This window comes from Eriocheir sinensis, chromosome 4, assembly GCF_024679095.1.
Source record: "Eriocheir sinensis breed Jianghai 21 chromosome 4, ASM2467909v1, whole genome shotgun sequence".
Classification (NCBI taxonomy): Eukaryota; Metazoa; Arthropoda; class Malacostraca; order Decapoda; family Varunidae; genus Eriocheir; species Eriocheir sinensis.
This window is the reverse complement of record NC_066512.1, coordinates 14,290,518-14,306,875: the sequence shown is the minus strand read 5'-3', so window position 1 is coordinate 14,306,875 and position 16,358 is coordinate 14,290,518. Positions and strand designations below refer to the sequence as shown.

Below are 16,358 nucleotides of genomic sequence, written 5' to 3'. Positions count from 1 at the left end.
GGGTTTCATGACAGTGGTGACCCAAGCCCTTAAGATGACCCCTGCTTGGGACTGTTCCCCACCATTCAATCACAATATATCTCATATCTTCTTATTACCTTACTTTCCTTCCCTGCGTCATGTCCATCCAATCGCAGCCATGTCCCCTTTCATTTTCTTTGTCCCATTCTGTTTCTAAATTCATCTCCATTTACAACCCTTTCTCTTGCACTTTTAGTCCATCACTTTCCCCAAAATCTCCATCCATTTTTTCCACAGTCCGATTGACATCCATACCCTGATTCTTGTTTCCTTTCGTTCTCTTCCCTTGCCCCCTTCAATCAATTCTCTCCTTGTTCCTTTTATATGTCTTTTATATTGTATCGGTTCCCTTTCCTGTCTTTCCTTTCTCAACATTTGTCCGTTCTTGCCCTTTCCGCTTTACATATATTTCGTTTTCGACCTCATTCTAATATTTCCTTTTCCTTTCCCTTCTCTTGATTCACCTTCAATATCACACAATGACCATCCTGCTCTTCTCTGCACACCGTCCCTCCTCACTTCTGTTCCTCCTCGTTTCTTCCTTCCCTTTTTTTCCTCCGGCTTTCGGGCAACAATTTAAGAGTCAATAAACACAGCCCGGCCATGGGGAACGCAATTATGGGAACAAACACTAAAAAAGGGAAGAGAAGACGCCATTTAACTTCCCTTGGTAATTATGGAGGGAGGAAAAGAGAAGAGAAAAGAAAAAAAATTCAGGACTACACAGTTAGCGACGAGCATTCAACCATAATACATTACTGAGGGACCATTATCATAAAACAAGGTGAGGAAGAAGTAGAGGAGAGAGAAAGCAAGACTGAAGGAAGACAAATTATTTTAAATTTTGGGTATTTGAAAGACTTTTAGCATTGTGTGTGTGTGTGTGTGTGTGTGTGTGTGTGTGTGTAGTTGAGAGAGAGAGAGAGAGAGAGAGAGAGAGAGAGAGAGAGAGAGAGAGAGAGAGAGAGAGAGAGAGAGAGAGAGAGAGAGAGAGAGAGAGAGAGAGAGAGAGACGGAAAAACACGCAGGACAGAGGACTGGGAAGCGAGGCCGAAGGGAGAGAAATGAGCGAGTCTGAGGGCGAATCTGGGGGAATCGGAAGAAGGATGGAGGCAAAGAAAACTAAATCGATGACTACTAAGAAATGATGACGAAGAGACAAGTGGAGCGAAGACATCAAAAAGGGAAGTGAGAACGGAGGGAAAAGACGAACGAGGCTTGAGGACTAGGATGAGCGGAAAAATGGTAGTGCAAGGAGAGGAAAATAGATGATTCTAAAGAGAGAAATGGGAATGGGGGTATTGAATTAGTTGGCAAGCACGGAACAGGAGAAAATGAAACAAAATAACATGGAAGAGGATGAAGAGAAAGAGAAGGGGAAGAGGAGGTGAGATAGGTGAAGACCCAGCAACGGAACAATTATTCAAGAAGATAAGGAAAGGTGTCGTGTTGAGTGGAAGAGGGAGGTGTAATCAGGGTGAGAGGGATATAAAAAAGAGATGAGGACACGAAGAGCAAGGATAGATGAGATAGGAAAGTGAAACGATAATATGACAGGGAAAAGGATGACGAGAAAATGATACGAGTAAAAATGACATTACTGCAAGAGGCAATGATAGAAAGTAAGAATATATGGGAAATTGCGAGGTAAAAAAATACAGGAAAGGCGAAGTGATGGGGAATTCTAGAACCTTTAGCTGAAGAATACGTGAAGGAATACGAGAGGAACTGAGGGAGCGGAAGGAGGAGATTAAAGCAAATAATGTAAGAGAACAAGGAGGAAAAGAATTAAATCTGAGTAGGATAGGTAAACAGGATATTTTAATTAGGAGGAAGAGGAGGAGGAGAAAGACGAGAAGTAATAAAAGACCGAAGTTGATAACGAAGAGGGTAACGGTGAAGGAGAAAGAGAAGGAGAAGGAGTAAAAGAAGCAGAACCAAACGGAAGAGAACATACAGAACAAACTGACTATGAGCTAGAGGAGAAGGAATAACAGGAAGAGGAGAGAGAGGACGAGAATGAGACGGAGGAGGAGGAGGAGGAGGAGGAGGAGACATTGAGCGAGGGGCAGACGAAGGTGGGTGAGGGGGAGGGGGAGGCTTTGCCTACCATCAGGCGGAACGCGGAACACCGACTCTCCATGAGGTTAAGCTAGTCAAGGCCCCGCGATGTAATGACTGGAGGGAGGGAGGGATCTGAGGGTGAGGGAAGCAAGGAGAGAAGGATTATGTTGAGGAAGGGAGGGAGGGAGGGAGAGAAAATATGGATGTCTCGAAGAATGGCTGGGATGGAGAGGTAATAGAAAGGAATGAAAAATGGAAGGAAGAAAGGATGAAAAGATGATAGGTGAATGGATGGCAGGAAGGAAATTAGAAGGAAGGAAGAGAGGGAAAGAAGGCATCGAAAATTAATGAGGTGAATAATGGAGAGATGAAAGGAAGGAATGCATGAAAGAAAAAAGAAAAGGAAAGAGAGGAAGAAAAGAGGCAAGGAAGGAAATAGGAAGAAAGGTAGGAAATACGAAAGAAAGGAAGGAAAGGAGGAAGGAAGGAGAGCAGAAATCAATCAATGGGGGCATACCGCGTGGGTCGCGTTGCTTCGCACACCTTACGACGCCAAACCCGGGGGTTCCTCGGGGCAAGTCCCCATGCAGGCCTCCTTCCCATCCCAAGTACCTCATGGCAGGATCTATCGAATTGATCAATTTACGACCTCTGTGGGCGTCTCCTCGGCCTGCTACGCTCAGGATTGTCGTTTACTGAAATATCCCGGTGAACAGGATTAGCTTATGGGTAGCGTGCCACATTCCCGTATAGTCGGAGTTGGCGTTCACGGACTATGCAGATAATACGCCACGAATCAATCTCACGGAGTAGTCGCCAGTTAGACACAGTCATTCCAGCGATATCCCATGATTTTGCGTGGGCACCTCTTTACCAAAGGCATCAGTCCGTCTCTTCAAGTCAATATGATCTTTCAATGTCTCACAACCAATGATTAAGATTATTTCCTTGATTCCTTCTACAGAGGTATCGACAACTCCATATACTCGTGCAGAGCGAGTCCATAACACCGTAGGCCAAGCCAAGCAGCCGTAATACCTCTTGATGACTCACCGTTGCTCTAAACCAAGATATGTGAAATTTTCCGAGCTCTCATTGTCCTCGCCACTAGAATGAACCAACTGTACTGTGTCATCTAGCAAGCTTCCAAACAGCTATACCTTAATTTTGGCCCATGAGACCAGGAGTCTCAAGTGCTTCTTCTCCTCGTGCAATGCCTCGAGAGACATCACAAGAACCTCCAGCGACGCCAAGTATTACTATACCAACCTGAACAACAAGATCAGTAACTCTGGTATTGCGAACAGATGCTCCACAATGACTCAGGTCTACAACTTTCCCTAGTACCCAGTCCATACAAGTGTTAAGAGGTGATGGGGCGAAGACACAGCCCTCCCTCACTCCCGCGTTCACGGGAAAGAAGCTGGACCCCTCTCCCAACTCTTCACAGCACTTACGGCCCCAGAGTGAAGAACAGTCAGCAGACCTACGGACCTTGCAGGATTCCCGCAAAGTAGCAGGGGAGCCCAGAGAGCCTCGCGATGCACTGAATCAAACACCTTGAAGTCGACATAGGCTGCAAGACTTAACTCCCATCACTTAACTCACGTCAGTCGTCCAACAGTACGCGAAGCGCTAGGATTCAGTCAGTTGTCGATTTAACAGGCATGAACACAGAATGTTCAGGTCTCTGCAGCATCAGCAACTGGCTGCAAATTCGAATTAGCAATACATGGGCAAGCACCTTGCCTAAAACACTGAGTAGCTTAATGCCACAGAAGCTGTTGCAGCTTATTTTCCCTTTCCAAAAAGAAAAAATCAGATTGCTCATGCAGTCAAAAGAAATGGTATCAGACTGCCATACGGAAGTGAGGAACGCATGCAACCCGCAGATCAATGCCTCACCTCCAGCTATGAGCAGCTCCGCACTGTTGTTACAGATACCAAGCGCCTTTCCATCCCTCGACCTTGCCACACCCTCTCTGATCTTGTCAAGAGTGGGTGGATTCTCGTCAATGGGGAGATCGGCATCCGCCACTTGCAAACCAGAAGTTAAAAGCTGCCCACTCGGAGGGTCCGCCATGTACACCAGCTCAAAGTACTCAGCCAAAGGAGCGGAGCTTCTTCTGGGCTCGGTAAGCAGGTAGATCATTTGCATTAAGATGGGCCCTTACCATCCTCAGCAAGACTCCTATATATAACATACCTGAAAAAAGGGAGAGAAGAAAATTAATATGGATATCTAGATGGACGGGTAGTGTAAAAATGAAGTGAGGTGATAATGGAGAAATATATGAGGAAAAAATATAGGAGGAGGTAGATAAAACAGAGGTGGACAGAGAGAGATCAGAAGGGGAACGGTGAATACAGAGAAAGAGAAGAAGTAAGGATGTTGGAAGTAATAGATAAGTAAGCAAAGGAAGGAAGGAAGGGGGGTCAAGAAGGTGGAGGGCACAAGAAAGAAGAAGGAGGGAACTAAAAGTGAATGGAATGAATGGAATGAAGGGGGGAAGAAAAGAAGATACAGGGATGTGAGGAATGAGTGACACATCAATTAATGGGAGGAGGAAGGAAGGAAGAGAAGAATGAAGGATGGAAGGATTGATGAAAGGAAAGCATAGGGAATGAAGAGAGGGAGAGGAGGAAATGAAGGATGGATAAAAGGGTTGCTTGAATAACAAGCGAAATGAAAGATAAAATAGTGGAAAGTGAAGAGTGAAAGGCAAGAAGTAAAGGATAAATGAGTGGAGAGAAGAATGAAGGAGGTTGATCGTCCATTTAGTTAACTATCACAGCTAAAATAACTTCCTCCTCCTTCTCCTCCTTCTCCTCCTCTTCCTCCTCCTCTTCCTCCTCCTCCTCCTCCTCCTCCTCTTCCTAACAAGGAATTATCATCGCCATTGGAGGGAAGTTCGGAAAAGCACGAGAATAATACCATATAAACGTAATGAGAGAGAGAGAGAGAGAGAGAGAGAGAGAGAGAGAGAGAGAGAGAGAGAGAGAGAGAGAGAGAGAGAGAGAGAGAGAGAGAGAGAGAGAGAGAGAGAGAGAGAGAGAGAGAGAGAGAGAGAATGGGACATTAATAATATTCACCGAGTCAACATTATTTTTTTTTTTTTTACATCGCAGCCTATTGCGTCGTTAGGCCTCCTTACTGGTGGGTCCTGATGGTCGGCCCAGTCCGTTGTGGCGCAGGCGAGTGTTTATAGTGGCGCCATCTTGCATTGGCTCATACTGCCCCCCGGAGCTCATCTTTGAGCCTCTCCTTGGTTAGGTTATTTAAAGTCCGGTTTGATAGGTGGTCTTCAGAGTAGCATGTGGGTAGTCTTAGGCCACTAGGCGGTGACTGAAAAATCCCAGCTGTGTACCGGCCAGGATTCGAACCGACGTCCCTCCTGGATCTCCCGAACGCGACGACGGCACGCTACCACTCAGCAAAGGTGTGTGTGTGTGTGTGTGTGTGTGTGTGTGTGTGTGTGTGTGTGTGTGTGTGTGTGTGTGTGTCTGTGTGTGTGTCTCTGTGGGTGTGGGTGTGGGTTGGTGTAAGCGTGAGGGCATGGCATGGCATGGCATGAAACTACGCTTAACATTTGTTAGACCTTTTCTCGAGTAGGTCATGGAATTATGTTCCTACTAAAGCATAGAGACCAAAATGTAAGAATATGTGAGAGGGGAAAGACAAAAAATATTCACGGCTTGAGAACCTTGTTATACATTGATAGGAGAAAGAGGAGGAGGAAAAAAGAAAAGCGAAACAAACTGGTAAATGAGCAGACAAAGGGAGGGAATGGGTGAGGGCAGGAAAGAGAGGGGAAGGACAGTAATGGGTGGGAAGAGTGATAGGATTAAAAAAAAAACAGTAGGGACGAGGAGGAAAGGGAAATAAAGTAAGGTAAGAAAAGGAACCGGTGCATATGGGAGAGAAAAGACAGGTAGGAAATGGATGGAAACGGAAGTAAGGGCTTGGAGGGGATGGGACGGGAAAGGAGAGGAAAGGAGTGCCTTTTAGGAGAGGGATACCAGGTAGGAAGGAAAGTGGTAAAGGAAAACTAAAATCCTAAAATTTAAGAATCGAATGTAAAGAGAAGTGGAGAGAAGAGAAGGAATGATAAAGAAAGTGCATAGAGGAGAAATTCGGAGAAACTCGAAAACAGAAAACATAAAAAAGAAAGAAAATGAAGGGAGAAAGAGAGGAAGGCGAGGTAAAGGGAAAAGGATTAGAATGGCTACGAGAAAACGAAAACGGAATTGAAGAAAGAGAAAGAGAAGAAAAGTCAAGAAAGCAAAAAGGAAACGTAATGGTGCTGCGAGGAACAAAGGCGGGAAGGAAAGAAACGAAGGGAGGAGGAAATAGTTAAGAGGAAAAAATATCGAGAGGGGAAGAGAGAGAGAGAGACACAGAGAGACTGAGAGAGAGAGAGAGAGAGAGAGAGAGAGAGAGAGAGAGAGAGAGAGAGAGAGAGAGAGAGAGAGAGAGAGAGAGAGAGAGAGAGAGAGAGAGAGAGAGAGAGAGAGAGAGAGAGAGAGAGAGAGAGAGAGAGAGAGAGAGAGAGAGAGAGAGAGAGAGAGAGAGAGAGAGAGAGAGAGAGAGAGAGAGAGAGAGAGCGTGAGGGCATGTCGCTTTGTTAGGTGTGTTAGGGAAGAGGATGAGAGAAAAGGGAATATGGAGAAAAAGTGTTAAGTAAGAAACAAGAGAGGGTAAAAGGAAGGTTGGAGGTGTGTGAAGGGGGAGGAGTAGGGAAGAGTAGGATAAGGAGGAGGAAGTGGCGCAAAGTAAAATTAAGAAATGAGGAGGAGGATAGAAATTAAAAAGAAAGTGCGGGTGACTGACAGAAAAATATTACGTAGGATGAAGGCAAAATGGGAGCGACTGTGGAATGGGGAGGAGGAGAAGGGAGAAGGGAGGGAGGAAAGGAAGTGAGGAAGTGTTGTGTTAGTGCGGGAGGAAGAAAAGGAAGGAAGACATATTCGTAAAGGAAAATGAGAAAGGACAAAAAACCACGATACTGAGGAGAGAATGAAACATAGGAGAAGGAAGAGAGGAAAGGAGAGGGAAGTGAAAGGGAACTGAAAGGGAAGAAAGGAAAAAAAAAAAAGGGATATAACCGTTGAAGGCCATTTCCCAATAACTTACATTCTCTTCTGGAAACGGATAAGGAGGGTGAAAAGGAGGGGAGGAAGAGGAGAGGAAGGAGGGTGGAGAGGAAAAGGAGAGGAATATAAGGGGAGGAACGCCAGATAGAATGAGTGGGAGGTGAGGGTGAGACAAAATGAGGCAATTGGATTAGAAAGTGAGGAGAGAGGAAAAAAAAGAGACGAGAGTGAGAATGAACCAATCTGTCCCATATGGTTTCCCCTTTCCTAGTACTTTTTTCAGCTCCACAAATCCTCTTTCTTCTTCTACATCCCCTGGTCGCCCTGTCTCCCCATTATTCCTCCTCGGCTCTTCCAACAAATCCACACCAAATCCTTCTCCTCTATTTTTTTTCCTTTATGTCCCTCAAAACCTGTCTGGGCAATATTCTTCCCCTTCCCTGGTCCATGTGTTCCCTACGCCATTATTAGAACCGCTACTTTTCTTTCCTCAACCCCAACCTATTCCCCTACCTTTAAAAAGTTCCCCTGCGACCTTCCTTCGTTCACTGCATTCCCCATATCCAGTATCTTCTTCCTCCCGTTCTTTCCCCCCCACCATTCCTTTGTTCTTTAATCAACTGCCATATATTTCCATTATCTTCCATTCCCCTTCACCATCTTTCCCTCCTCAACGTCCTGATTACCATTCCCTTCCCTTGACACCTTCCTTTCCCTTCCCTTCCCTCCCCGCAGCACCCAGCCACTCCGCCCCATTGAAAGGCCCATACACCCAATTCCCCAGTCCGTTTCTTACTAATCTTCTCTACACTTCCCCAATAATTCTCCCTCCTCACGCAACCGCAGCCCTCCACCTCTCCTTACTGACCTCTTAACATCTTTATATATACATGCCTACGTCTTTCCTTCCTTCTTTTCCCTTCATCCACACCTGCTACCTCTTTTTGCACATATACAATAATCCCGTTATCTTCCTCGTATGAGCTTCCCGTATACACATTTCTGAGCTGTCATAATACACTATGTCCCCTTCCTTCCCTTCTCTTCATCTATTCATTTTCCTTTCTCAGTTGTCATTAGTCTTAGGGCGAGGGACTTAGGGGCAGAAATGGAAAGGGGAGAGAGAAGGAATAGTGTAGAGTAAGACAAATCGGAGGTGAGGGGACGGGGGAGAGAGTAGGAAAAGGAGGAAGAGTCTGAGGGGGCGAGAAACAGAGAAATATTGAAACAGAGGACAAAAGGCGGGGCATGCATGAAGTAATGGGTGAAGAAAGTTGAAAGTAATATGAATGAGAGATCCAGAAGGAAGAGAAGAGAGTACGAGGACGTGGCTTGAAGGGAATCGAAAACGTGAAAGGAGAAATAATGTCGGAGATAAATATAGCAATTGGAAGAATATGGGTAAAGAGATGAAGGCAAGAAACAACGAAGGGAGAGTAAAAAAGTGAAGAGGTTATGAGTCCATGAGGTAGATGGAGGCAGAGAAGTAGGAAGGAAAAGGAATCAAAGTAGAGTGGGAGAGAAAAAGATTAAAGGCAAGTGGATGGGAAAAGTGCAACAGAATAAAAAGTAGCAAAAGATACGCAACACATATGACCATCACGTTCTATAGAAATGTGTATTCTATAGTAACATCCATGAAACAGAATTGAACCAAAGTACAACACATCACACACGTCAAAGAATATTACAGGCCCAGTTACATAAAAGTGCGACGTCACAATACTAAAAAAATAAGTCCACGACGGCAAGGAGCAACACTGATCACAAGAACGTCTCAATTCCTCTTACACCACAAAAAAAAAAAAAAAAAAAAAAAAAATCCTGTCATATGAATAGTTATGGCCACTCCTTATTATTCAAACGTTTAAAGTCTGGGGCATATGCTATATAGCTGCGCGTGTCCTCGGTGCTCATATCTGTCGCTTTGGCCCTTGAGTTACTTTTAAATTACAGTCCACTTCAAACGAGGGGCAACACACCTCACACTATGCATACAACACAATGCTCTTAGATCCTGTGTTTCTTTCATTTACGCCACTCACCACCGCCGCCACTCAACGCAGAAGGAGGAGGAGGAAGAGGAGGAGGTAGAGACAGAGGCAGAGGTGGCGGCAGTGGCGGCCTCGGAGGAGGAGAAGGAGGAGAAATAGGAAGAGAAAGAGGGGGAGGAGGAGGAGAGGAATGATAATAAGGCGTTCCTGGAATGAGAAACGTGCTTGAATTAACTAAGGACACCAAACTTGTATAGGTAATGCACGATGCTGATGTTTTGCTTTTTTTTCTCTTCTTTCCTCTTGTCCGTTCTTTCTTTTCTTTGCCCATCCTTCCTTTCTTCCTAGCTTCCTTCCTTCACTTTCTATCGTTCTAGATATTCATATTTGCTCTCTCTCCCTCCCACCCTCCCTTATCTCCTTCCTTCCTTCCTTCCTCCCTTCCTTCTCTCCCTCTAGTAATTGCATCGCGGCAAGTCATGTGTACCGCCTAATGTTTGGCCGGAATGCCTCGCCACCTCCAGCTCTTCTACCACCTCCCTTCCTTCCCTCCGTCTCCTCTTCCCCCCACCCCATCGTCTGACTCTCGCTCAATGTATGTACGTGTACGGATACATCCTCCTCCTCCTTATCGTCCTCCCCCTCCTCCTCCTCCTTCTCCTCCTCCTTCTTTCTTGTATTTTCTTCTGGTTTTCTCTGCATTATAATAATTATTTGTATTATAAAACTTTGTATCCTCGTTCTTCATTCTTATTCATATTACATCCATTGTTGTTGTTATTGTTGCAGTTGTAGTTACTTATTATCATTATTATTATTATATCTATAACAAAAAAATAATAACGACCGATGCAATTATCCATGGCTCGTCGATTTTCCAATTTTCCAATTTATAAAACAAACCGTGACGCGCCCTTTTGTGTTCCGTCTCCCCAGTGTTCGTCTAATAGACCTCGCCCCCATCCTCTCTCTCTCTCTCCGGATGTTGCGCAACTGTCCGCAGTCCACCGGAAAACATCACCGCCGCGTCCTTCTTTTATTTTCCTCCACATACAGCCTCACCTTTTGGGGTCACACGGAATGCCTATAGGGAAACATAAAATTGACCCCTCCTACTCCTCCTCCTCCTCCTCTTCTCCAAGTTCTTCTTCCTCCTCTTGCTCCCCCCCCCCCCTCCACACCCACACACATACACTGCATACACATCTACTTCCATCCTCCTCCTCATGCCCCTTCCCGCACTTTTACAAAACTCCTAGGATATCATTGTTTTCTTTTTTCCTCATCCTCATCCTCCTCTTCTTCCTTCAAAGCAACAAATATCTTTCGAACACAAGTGTTGTTCCTAACCTACACTCATACACTTCTCCTCCCCCTTCGTCTCTCTATCCACCTTCTCCATCGCCGGTTACTTCTGCCACTTCCAGCCCCTGCATCAACACGTTCCTATATTTATTTTCCCTTTCCTAAAACATTGCCTCCCCGACCCCCTAATCCTTCCCTTCCTTCCGATATATTTATACCGAAAACTCAAGGGAAATGTTGTAATTCCTTAATATCTCACTTATTTGATTTATTTGTGTAACTATTTACTTGTTGTGATGCTTTGTTTACGATGTCTGGCCGTATGTGCCGGGCGGTAAATCAACTCGCTATAACGAAGGGGAGGGAGGAGGAGAGTTACTGCTTATATGGTGGAGGCCACAAACCTTAACACGTAGCGCACAAAGGTTTGTGCTAGAGCAGAAGTGCGGGGCGTCGTGTGTTACTGTTTTATCGAGGACGCACGCACGCACACGCACGCACACACGCAGGCACACACAAACACATGCATACACGCACGCCGCCCGATAAACTGCTTTACGGTATAAAAAGAAACTGTGTTGTATATGCAATACATACATAACAATCTCGGAGTATAAAATGTGTATTATAGGACCATCCATGAATCAGAACTGAACCGATGGACAACACATCACACACATCAGAGAATCCACTTACATAAAAAGGCAACGTCACATTACTAAGAGAATAAGGGAACTCAAGCAAGGAGTAACACGAATCACAAAAAAACACCTCAATTCATTTTACACACACACACACACACACACACACACACACACACACACACACACACACACACACACACACACACACACACCTATAAAAATCCAGTCATATAAATAAGTAAGGCCATTCGTATGTACTCAAACGTATTAACTCTGAAACATAATGCTATAGCTGCGCGTGTCCTCGGTGCTCATCTCTGTATAATTGGCCCTTGAGGTACTTTGAATTACAGTTCACCTCAAATTAGGCGCAACACACCTCACGCCGCACAACACAATGCTCTAAGACCCTATTTTTCTCTTTTACATCACTCACCACCGCCGCCACTCAACGCCAGCACCGAGAACCGCTGACACGAAGGAAAAAAATGTTGCGACAACAAAATTAAGGAAATACTTTTTGCTTCTTCTGTCACACCGCCTGTCAGGTAGCCCAACCATTTTCAGTGTGCTATCCGGGGGACAAGTTTGACAGGCCTTGATGATGATGATAATAATGAGGAGGAGGAGGAGGAGTGGAGGAGGAGTGGTAGAGGAGGAGAAGTGGAGGAGAAGGAGTGGTGGAGGAGGAGGAGAAGGAGGAGGAGGAGGAGGAGGAGGAGGAGGAAGAAGAAGAGGAGGAAATGGAGGAGGAGAGGAGGAGGAATGAGTAAAACTGATCGTGAATGAGAAACGAGCTTGAATTAACTACGGGAACGAAACTTGTAGGTAATGAATGAGGCTATTTTTTCTTTTTTTTCTGGCAGGTAATGACGGTGTGCGACTCCTTGTCTGTCAGGTACGTAAACAGGTGACGTTTCCTTTACCTGGCCGTCTAATCATTCAAACCATAAAAAGCGAGACAGACAGGAAAATAATTAATGGTCAAGGCAAAGGAAAAAGAGAAAGAGGACGAAGAGTTGGATAGGCTGGCCGATTAAATAACAAGCCTTCCCTCGGGTTTTTCTTCTCCCTCACTTGTCACTGACCGACCTCCAGCTTCCGTTTTCCTCCTTGGCAGGTGTCGAGGCGTAAAATTTCCACGAGAGGAGGAAGTAAGGAGAGAGCGGTGGAGGGCAGAGGAAGGAGAGGCGAGGAATGTAGAAGTCATAAAATGGGAATAAGGTAAGCGATGAGAAAGAAAAAAGGTAAAGGTGGGATTGAAGGATAATAAAAAGAGTATAAGGAGCGCTAGATGAGAAGGAAAGTAGGAAAAGGTGCGAAATTTAAGAGATAGAGTAATGAGCGATGTATTAAAAGAGGAGAGGGGGAAGGTGGGGAATGTAAAGAAAATAAGAGTAAGAAGAGATGAATGAGAAAGGAAAGTGGAAAAGTGAGGAATGAAGAGAGAAGGAATAAGAGGCAAAAGGTGACAAGATGAAAGAGAAAAGTGAGGAATAAAGGTAAAATGAAAAGAAAGGTGGATTATAAAAAAAGAAGGAATGAAAGGAGTAAATACTGAAATAAAGACAGAAAAAGGGAAGATTGGAAATAGAAGAATAAAGATAATGAAAAAAATAGGAGGGACAAAAATAGTTAAAACTTAAAGGATAGATATAAGAAACAAGAAAGAACAGATAGTGAAAAAAACTGAATGAAAAAGCGACCAGAATAGAAAACGAAAGCGTGGAAATGTAACGGAATAGAAGAGTGGTCTGTCTCGGTAAAGGTGCACGGACGTTTTTGGTTTTGGTGAAGGCGTTTCTTGGTTGAGGTCACTCCCTGCAGCAAAATAGCAGCAGGGAACCACCGTAGTATCAATGACATTCGTACTGGTGGAGGGCTATTCAGTAACTTTCCGAAATTATTACTTGAAGTAGCAATTTAATACACGGTTCGTTAAAAAAAGAATGCCAAATTGAAAAAAAAAATGAGCTTGAAAACAACACTTGAAAATTTTGAGGTAAAACAAATGGATGCAGAGGGATAAAAGAAAAAAATATGCAAAGGAGAGGAATATGTAACGTAAAATTAGCTGAGTGAAAGAAAAAGAAAGAAATCGGAAAAAAAAACTGATAGAGGAAAGTCTAAAAACTGGTCTAAGTGAAAGCCCAAAATAAAATAAGCGAACAGGACTGACATACGCAATAAAATGTCAATAATGATAAAGGAAAGGAGAGAAGTGAAAGGAAGAAGGGAAGGAAGCGGTCGTAAGAGGAAGGGGGAAGAGGGAGGACAAGAGGCGCAGTTTCCGAGAACGTGGGAAGTGTGTTCGAAATTGTGTTCCGAAGCTGTATTGGTCACATAAATAATATTGCCTGAGTTCTCTCTCTCTCACACACATACACACACACACATACTAAATCAGACATAACCACAACTCATCACATGTCACCAACCAACTCGGACTAAAGTGAAACAGAGACGCTGGAGAAAGATTAAACAACCTCCCGAAACGAAGCCCCAGTCGTTACTTAGCGAAGCGCGAGTAACATGAACTGAGCAAAAGTGAACGAGAAGAAACAAAGGGACGAAGAAAATGCAAATATATTACAATTTAAAACCCGTCACTATACACACAAACCCAACCCCCTCCCACACACATACAAACATACTCCCTCCGACATTCACCAACACGCAAAACACACATCATGAAAGGAACGTAATGACACTCAGCATCCTTCATGGTGGTGAACAATCAATGGTGACGAAGATGACGGGCGATTAATTACACGGAACAAAATAAATAGCAATCTATACATTAATCACTGCAGTAAATGACGGAGAGAGAGAGAGAGAGAGAGAGAGAGAGAGAGAGAGAGAGAGAGAGAGAGAGAGAGAGAGAGAGAGAGAGAGAGAGAGAGAGAGAGAGAGAGAGAGAGAGAGAGAGAGAGAGAGACTTGAAACACTCACCATACCTTCATTTATATTCATGATGAGCAGTGAATGCATGGTGAACAGTAAGTGGACAGTGAGTGAGGATGAAGATGACGGGAGATAAGTGACAGCGCCAAAACACTATATAGGTTGGCATTATAAGACACTTTCGCTTCTCACATCAGCTATTTCTAAAGGTCAAAGAGTGGTCAGTCGGGTTCTAATGAGTGTTTCTTCAGGTTAATGGTACAGAAGAAGGGTCACACTACTATCGGGGTCATAAAATTACTCCTGGAAATGCCCTCAACTCCTACGAAAACCTTGTCATATATGTGTTCTTGGGCGACGAAATGTCTCATAATACGACGCATAATTTATACACTAACTATGGCGGTGCCAGGTCGTGTTATTGGTGGCATTTTTGTTTTAAATCAAGGTGGTCACCAAGAAATGGCCTTTTTTATGGTATATGTTAAGTATTACTATAATAATGCCATATTTAGTGATCTATCTGCCGTCTTTTGCCATTTTGGGGGCAATTACAAAGAAATCTTCAGGAATAACTGTATGTTTACAATTAAATGGAAACACAAGAGTCTTTACAAACTAAAAGAAATATATTAACTTCTGCAAAGTTTGCGATACAATATCAGTCACAGAAATATTCTGATACTTTTCAATATATTTTCTTCTATAATAACAAATAGAACACTATTTATTCATGAAATATACGAAGGGGAACCTAAAGATGTCCTGCCTCGCACCCCGCGGAGTCAACACTTTTTCGACCCCATCCGCTCCCCCTCCAGGTAGTGTTAATCAACCCCAACCCCCCGGGGACGCTTAAAACTGCGGGTCACAGCCAAGGAAAAGGGATGGGATGGGAACGGGAATGGGGGAGATTAATACTACGGCCGTAAATGACTCGCGAAGGAGACTCGTACACTCACCAACCTTCACCTCTCCTCGTGGCGGCCCGGGGACGGTGAGCGGCGAGGGATGACGCGGGTGACGAGGGATGAACATCACGACACAAGACACAACACACGTGGACCAAACACCGACGCGCTCCTGATCCTGCCTGTGCCCCCCTCTGCCTCATCCTCTCATTACCACCACCACCCCAGGCACCCCCGGGACGCTCCGCCCAGCCTCCACCTGATTGGTCAAGAGCGGCTCACGCGGTGGTCACGAATCCGCTGAGAGTCGAACAAAAGCTGAAAAATCTTAGTCACGTAAGGCTGAGTACCAACAAAAAGCTCACGTCTTCTTGCCTGTACTTATTTAATAGGTGTTGTTACGTATGGGTGCGGATCGTTATGGCAATGGCTAACTACGACAGCATATCTTCTCTGCATCAACCCGAGGGTCAAGGCTTCAAAGATTCGGTACGCAGCTCGACCCTCCTCGGTGTGTGTGTGTGTGTGTGTGTCAGCAAGCCTGAAAATTAAAGACACTTCACTGCAATCTTTATCTACGTTCTACACTTCACGCTCTCTGATATCATCATGCATTCTCCTCAGCCAAAGATTTAAATTTCATCTCCCCACCTGGTCTTCCGTCGGAGAACATTGTGCTCTCTTCTTCTCCGCCCAAATTTCATATTTCACCTTTCTACATGACTGCGTTATTGCTGAACTCCATTTCACCCACGCAAAGATTCCAATTTCAAATCTTCACCCGGATCTATCTAAGATGTTAGTGTGCTTTATCCTGCTCTGGTAAAAGCTCATATTTCATCTCCCCACTTGACTCGCTTCTTGGTGTTACTGCACTAGTCCATGCCAGCAAAGGTTCTAGTCTCTTCTCACCATGATTTTTTTTATCGGCGTCGCAGACGTCGATCAACAGATTATCCATCTTCTTGTTCTCTTCAAGTTGTTTTCCTGGCTTACCCATTCATTGTAGACATGACATTGTATAATAGCATTTGATAGGCCCAGTGAACTCTACAACATGACATTATAAACAAAGTCAGCTTTTTTTTTCTTACGTCTTGGCCTGTGGCGCCGGTATGCCCTCATAGTAAGGCCTAATGGTCGGCTCCAGCCCGTTGTGGTGCGGGCAAGTGTTAATAGTGGCGCCATCTTTACTTTTCAGCATTTTCCATTTTAGACCCCTAGTTGCATAATATAAATTGTTGAGGTGTATTGGAGGGTCATGCGACGCCGATCTAGCACAGTTTTTGTGCTATTAACACTTGTTCTTGTCACTTGAAATTGCTGGGTTTTCACGATCCTCTGGTTAATATTCTTTTGTTAGTTTTAGCATAATATGACCTGTAAAAGTCCATTTTATATTTTTAGCAGTCAGAATATTT

The 16,358-nt window shown here is 44.4% G+C and overlaps 1 protein-coding gene across 1 annotated transcript in view; it reads right to left on the bottom strand.

The window, feature by feature from the left end:
* LOC126982241 (synaptogenesis protein syg-2-like) overlaps positions 1-15,103 on the bottom strand; it is a 291,624-nt gene extending 276,521 nt beyond the window's left edge. Inside the window, exon 1 of the mRNA XM_050834188.1 lies at positions 14,993-15,103. The gene's annotated coding sequence lies outside the window, so the exon portion shown is untranslated. The remainder of the gene's footprint in view (positions 1-14,992) is intronic.
* Between the last annotated feature and the right edge of the window lie 1,255 nt (positions 15,104-16,358).